Genomic DNA, 6,622 nt, shown 5'->3' with positions numbered 1-6,622 from the left:
GAGAGAAAATTGTATATACACATGCAAAAACATATATCTTCGTGTTATACACTTAATTATACAATTTACAAACATTTTACTTCAATTCAATTGTAGACAAATGCAAATTTTATACAAATATTGCAGAGAAAAAGGCCAACGAATTATACAATTGCAGTGAAATACAATTTTCTATAGCTTTAGACAACAGAAGTGTATATATAGTGTTTCTGTTTTTGTATAAAGCGAGAGAAAAACATATATCTTCTTCCTATACACTTATAATTATGCAATATACATACATTTTAATTCGATTCAATTGTATGCAAAACAAATTTTATAAAAATATTGCAGCGAAATAGGCAGCGAAATATACAATTTTGCATTATACAATTGCAGTGAAATAGGATAGCGAATTATATAATTGTAGCGAAATAGGCCAGCGAATTATACAATTTAGGCCAGCGAATAATACAATTGTATATGTATAGCGAATTATACAGTTTTATGTTTGCTATAGAGCGCAATTATGCAAACTTTGCTATAGCATACAAATATGAATTTTTTGTTTGCTATATGTGAAAGTTGCCCTTAAAACAATTTGACAGGTTGAAAGACTACATTTGGAGGCCCAAAATGGAGAGCACCTGCTCAACCATGAATTGGACTTTGGAGATAATAATTGTTGGATTAACTTGGAAGCCCAAAATGGAGAGTTCTAAAATCCATTAGTAAAAAGCACAACAAGTTATGTCTCTGACACAGTGACACCAGAATAACAAACTATTATTTTAGGCATAAGTTTATATATAAATATCACAATATTTCATAAACTATATTGTAGAAGGTATAACAAGTTATGTTTATGCCAAGTGGACAATATCATCTCACAAGTTATACCCTACAAGGCATATTATATATATAAATAAATGACACAAATTATGTCGTAAAACAATTTATGTGTATGCTGAGAGGACAATATCCCACAAGTTATAGGCATAACGAATAGTTGATCTTATCAATTTTTAATTTTGAAAACATCTTTTTGAATAAGCAAAGTGTTATAGGAATTGTTAATGTTATGTTGTAAGCCATATATGCATTTGAAAATAATAAAATATTATCTTTTATTTGTGTCCTTTTTTTTTTTACATTTTTAATTTGAAATAAATTTAAAAATATTAATATCCGAACGATTTATGTTTAAGAAACCTTCACGAATGATTTATGTTTTAAGAAACCTTCATGATTAAGACAATATTTTTTCATGTTCTTTATCACATAATGAGTCAATATTTTTTTATCATTAAATAATAATAAAATTATTCATATGTTTCACGTTATTCAAATCTAGTTTTGAAATTATACTTGTCTTTGTGCACTCAGTCCATAAAATATATGAAAATTCATTCTCGTAAGTATGTGACATTTTAAAAAGACATAATATATAAAATGCCATTTAACTTAGTCTATGTTTTCCGATTTTGAGTATAAACAAGTAGACATTTAAACTATCCAAAAATTAAATAAGTTATAGACACAAACACGGTATATGTAGGATGTCATGTAAACATAAAACTGCCACATAAAATACGTATATATACATGTTAGGTGTCTACTTATGTACATTCAAAATTAAGGAATATCGACATAAGTTTTAAGCATGAGCATAATTAGTGAGATATCTGTTTTAAAAAATTCAAATCTACACTTCATCATATTTAGTGAGATATTTAAGGTAGAGATGAAAAATTGCTTAGACATACTTTTTATGATTAAGATGGTGAAAAAGCAACTACTACAACATTTAAAATATAGGGTTTAATAATCATAAATAAACATTAATTGTGGAATGAGGTTATTGGTGATTGATGTGAACTTGGTGTTTAATTATTTCTCTACAACAATTGGTGGTACACCCTACACATCCATATTTGCAAAGAAAAAACTTATATTTAATGCTCAACACCAATAATTAATTAATACCACTTTCTCTTACACATTTTCTTCATATTTCTGCACTTGTTAGTTTTTCCATGTGTCTCATTTAATGGTGTCACTGCTTAAATAAAAGATAGGCCATAGCTAAATTCTAAAATTATAAATACTCTACCTAGCTATAATTTGTCGGCAACACAATTACTTTTTTCTTTAATTTAATTAAAACTAAGCCTAAAAATTTTAATTAGTTTTGTTGTTGTGTATTATAAAATTAGTTTTGAAACATATTTACTCAAATAGTTTATCCAAATTAATGACATATGCATATATGATTAAGAATAATACTACTAAGAATCACTTAACCATCACTAGATTACATATTTTATATATATGTTGTGTGACCAACCGTGATATTAATCCACTCCCATTTTTTTAAAATCTTTTTCTTAAAAAGAAATGTCAAATCACGTGCACTACAGCCACATGGGACTCATCAGTTCATCCACTCCATCGTTGTCTAAAAAAGAAATTATTAAATCTGTTTTTCGCGATGTATTTTTTTATTGAACTAATTTGATGAAATATAGAGTTTTATAACATAAATTTTTCGTTATTTGTGGTGATTTTTGTTTTAAATTTGTAGTTGTGAACAATTTATTGTATGTAAAGAGGTTGTTTTATTTTTTATTTATTTTAGTGATTATGTAAAGAGCATTCTACATCATATGATTATTATTATTAGTTAGAAATGACGACGTCGACCACCACATGCATTCTCTAAGCACATGCACCTGCTTTATTATTATTCTCATGAGTGGATGTTCAAACATACATATTTATTTGTGGATGTAAAAAATTCAATAATTCAAAGAAAATAATGATACTTTGTAGACATTATGCAATATATTTACAAATTGTTAAAGATTTTATTATTAATGAATATGTAAGGAATGTACAAATAAAAATCTTATCCAAATGGTTAGTTGCTCAATCATGCAAAACGGGTACGTTAGGTCATTAATCGCGATCGCGCATGAAATTATGTTAATTTAATCAAAATGATATATCAAATTATGTTCGCAAAATTAATTTACACAAATCATATAATATGCCACTTAATTCATTTGTATATATGCTTAGGGTTTAGATTTAAATGATTGGCTACAAATGGTTAAACATGCATATATGTGGGTAATGTCTATTCATAATTCCTTATATAATCATAGGCAGAGCGACCTTAATTAGGCGGAGGATAACTTGATGTACATATTTTTTGTTGAAGACTTAGTATAATGAGTGTATATTTATTTAATTTTAAATATTTTAATTAATATTATTAAAAAAATTATATATCCTTCATTAAATTTCTGACAATGTCGATACTATGTATAATACATATTAGTGGAGTTTCTTCTAGGAGCAAAATGAATGACAATGTTGAAATGTTTCACAATGCTCCCTTCCCCACTATTTGTATTATTCCACTACATTTGGACCCAGCCTTATTAACTAACTATATCTATAGAATATTATCGTGTGGAATCGTTACTTTTTATGTGAATAATCATTTTCAACTAATTATTGAATATGCTAATGCTTAATTATTTGGTAATGAATGCTTGTTCTTAGATTTATCACAATGAAAAACAATCGTTGATTGGTACTCATCATTTCATTTATCTCCATTGTATTAGTAGTTTTTTTCTAAGATTCATTTTCATATTAAAGATAGAAATCATAAAATCACGTCTAAAATTTTAGGATAAAACAAATTAAAATTAAAGTGAAACTATCTAGTGACAAATAATAAAGCAAAGAACCAGCCTGAATTGTGATATAGCAATTAAATTGTCTCACTCTTAATCGGAAGTTTGATTTTGAACCCTAAATATAAAGAAATTAATATTAGGAGCGTCATTTTAGTACCAGATTTGTAACGCACAATTCAAATTTGACCGATACTTTAATGATACCCAAAAAAAAAAAGTAAAACAATTAAGCAAAAGGGAACAAGTCACATGGGGGAACGTGCCTTTCCCTTAAATGTATACACGACATCACAATTGACATTTTGTAGTCTTTGGTACGGACTAATACGGTTTCATACGAGGCATCAAACTAGCTCAAGAGCCTGTTTGGCTCAGCTTAAAAGCTGGTCAAACTGACTTAAAAGCTGGTTTTTTACTTATTTAACTGTTTGGCAATACTCAAAATAACTTATTTTAAGTTAAAAAAAACTTATTTTAAGCCAAAAGTTAAAAGCTGGGGTAGGGGTGCTTTTTTTTTTTTAGCTTATAAGCTGTTTTAAGTTGACCACATTTTTATCTTTTTGCTCTTAATATTTTTATACAATCTCCAAATTACCCATATAACCCTAACATTTCTTTCTTCCATTTTTCCCTTTTCACGTTTGACATAACAACTTCAGCACTTTTATCCAAACGCATAACTGCTTATTTTAAAAATAAGTTTCAGCACTTTTAAAAGTACTTTTTTAAAGCTGCTTTTATTAAGCTCATTCAAACGGGCCCTAAGAGCCTGTTTGGCTCAGCTTAAAAGCTGGTCAAACTGACTTAAAAGCTGATTTTTGACTTATTTAGCTGTTTGGCAATATTCAAAATAATTTATTTTAAGTTAAAAAAAACTTATTTTAAGCCAAAAGTTAAAAGCTGGGGTAGGGGTGCTTTTTTTTTTTTTTAGCTTATAAGCTGTTTTAAGTTGACCACATTTTTATCTTTTTGCCCTTAATATTTTTATACAATCTTCAAATTACCCACATAACTCTAACATCTCTTTCTTCCATTTTCCCCTTTTCACTTTTGGCATAGCAACTTCAGCACTTTTATCCAAACACATAACTGCTTATTTTAAAAATAAGTTTCAGCACTTTCAAAAGTACTTTTTTGAAGCTGCTTTTATTAAGCCCATCCAAACGGGCCCTAAATACACAATGGACACGTCACTTTTTTTCTTTAAAAGGGTAAAAATATTTAATTCACACTAAAATAAGAAATAAAAAGTAATATTTATTATTTAAAAAATATCTAAATATTATAATAAATTACAATAATTAATAACTTAAAATATTTAGAAATCATAATTTTTGGGGGTAAATCTCCAAATTTCAACCGTGTTGTACAAAATTGAGATTGTATGATTTAATATGTATTGATTATTATTGACATAAATATTTATCATAATAATTATTTTCTGTACATTCTTTGCTATTGAGTTGTATTGTTATCGTTCTATTATTCTGAAATGTTTGTATTTTGTTAGATACTTGTGTTTTGTTAAATGCAACTAATCTTCACTATATGAGCTCATCATCCATGACAAATCACATATGTGTTTTGAGAGGAAAAGAAGAAGGAGAGTTCTTCATTGATTCAAAGCTTAAAGAAGAAGAATACAAAAGACTGACTAATATTTCCTTTTTTCTGTTTTCTTATACTAACTAATCTAACAACCTTCTAACAACTTTCTAACTAACTCTAACTAACTTTATACACATCATTAAGTAATTCCTATCTCATTATTCCCCCTCAAGCTTGTGGGTGCAAAGACATTCAACACACCAAGCTTGTTTATCAAATGTTCATGTTGAGCTCTAGGTAATCCTTTTGTCAATATGTCTGCCAGCTGCTCCTTGGAACTTATATATTCTGTTCTGATCAGTCTTATTTGTATTTTTTGTCTGATAAAATGGCAATCGATCTCTATGTGCTTGGTTCTCTCGTGAAACACTGGATTGGCTGCTATTTGCAAGGCTGCCTTACTGTCGCTGTATACTACAGCTGGTTGCTCAACTTCACTTCCCAATTCCTTCAGCAAAGCATCAATCCATACTAACTCTGAAACTGCATTAGCCATACTTCTGTATTCAACTTCAGCTGAGCTCCTCGAAACTACATTTTGCTTCTTAGATTTCCATGACAATAATGTTTCACCATGTTTAACTAGAAAACCTGATACTGATCTCCTTGTATTTGGGCATGCTGCCCAATCTGCATCACAATACACATTCAATTTGTTTGATCTTTTGCTGCTCAGTAGTACTCCAAGTCCTGGCTCCCTCTTGATATATTTCATTACTCTCACAGCTGCTTCCCAGTGTGATCTCTTGGGTTGGTGTAAAAATTGACTAAATGTTTGAACAGAATAAGCTATGTCTGGCCTTGTCATAGTCAAATATAACATCTTCCCTATCAACCTTTGATACTTTTCCTTGTCTTCAAATAGCTCATCATTCACTTCTCCAGTTAGATGGTCTAATTCTTGGATTGTTAGTCTAACATTGGCTTCAAGAGGTGTCCAAGCTGGTTTAGCATTTCCTAAACCCAAATCTGAAATAATTTCCAAGGCATACTTCCTTTGATTCATCAAAATGCCTTTTGCTGATCTACTGAATTCCATTCCCAAAAAGAATTTCAATTCTCCAAGATCCTTAATCTTAAAAGCCTTGTGTAGAATGGCTTTTGTGTGCTCTATAAGTCCCAGATTGCTACCTGTCACTAACATATCATCTACATAGACAAGAATCACTACCATGTCTGATCCTTTCCTTTTAATGAATAAGGAATGATCTAGACTACTCTGAACAAAACCAGATTCCAGTAATGCTTCACTCAACTTCAAGTTCCATTGCCTGCTTGCTTGTTTGAGACCATAGAGGGATTTGACAAGTCTGCATACTAGACCA

Source organism: Solanum pennellii, chromosome 5 (assembly GCF_001406875.1).
Source record: "Solanum pennellii chromosome 5, SPENNV200".
Classification (NCBI taxonomy): domain Eukaryota; kingdom Viridiplantae; phylum Streptophyta; class Magnoliopsida; order Solanales; family Solanaceae; genus Solanum; species Solanum pennellii.
The sequence above is the reverse complement of the archived record's forward strand: the minus strand, read 5'-3'. Positions refer to the sequence as shown.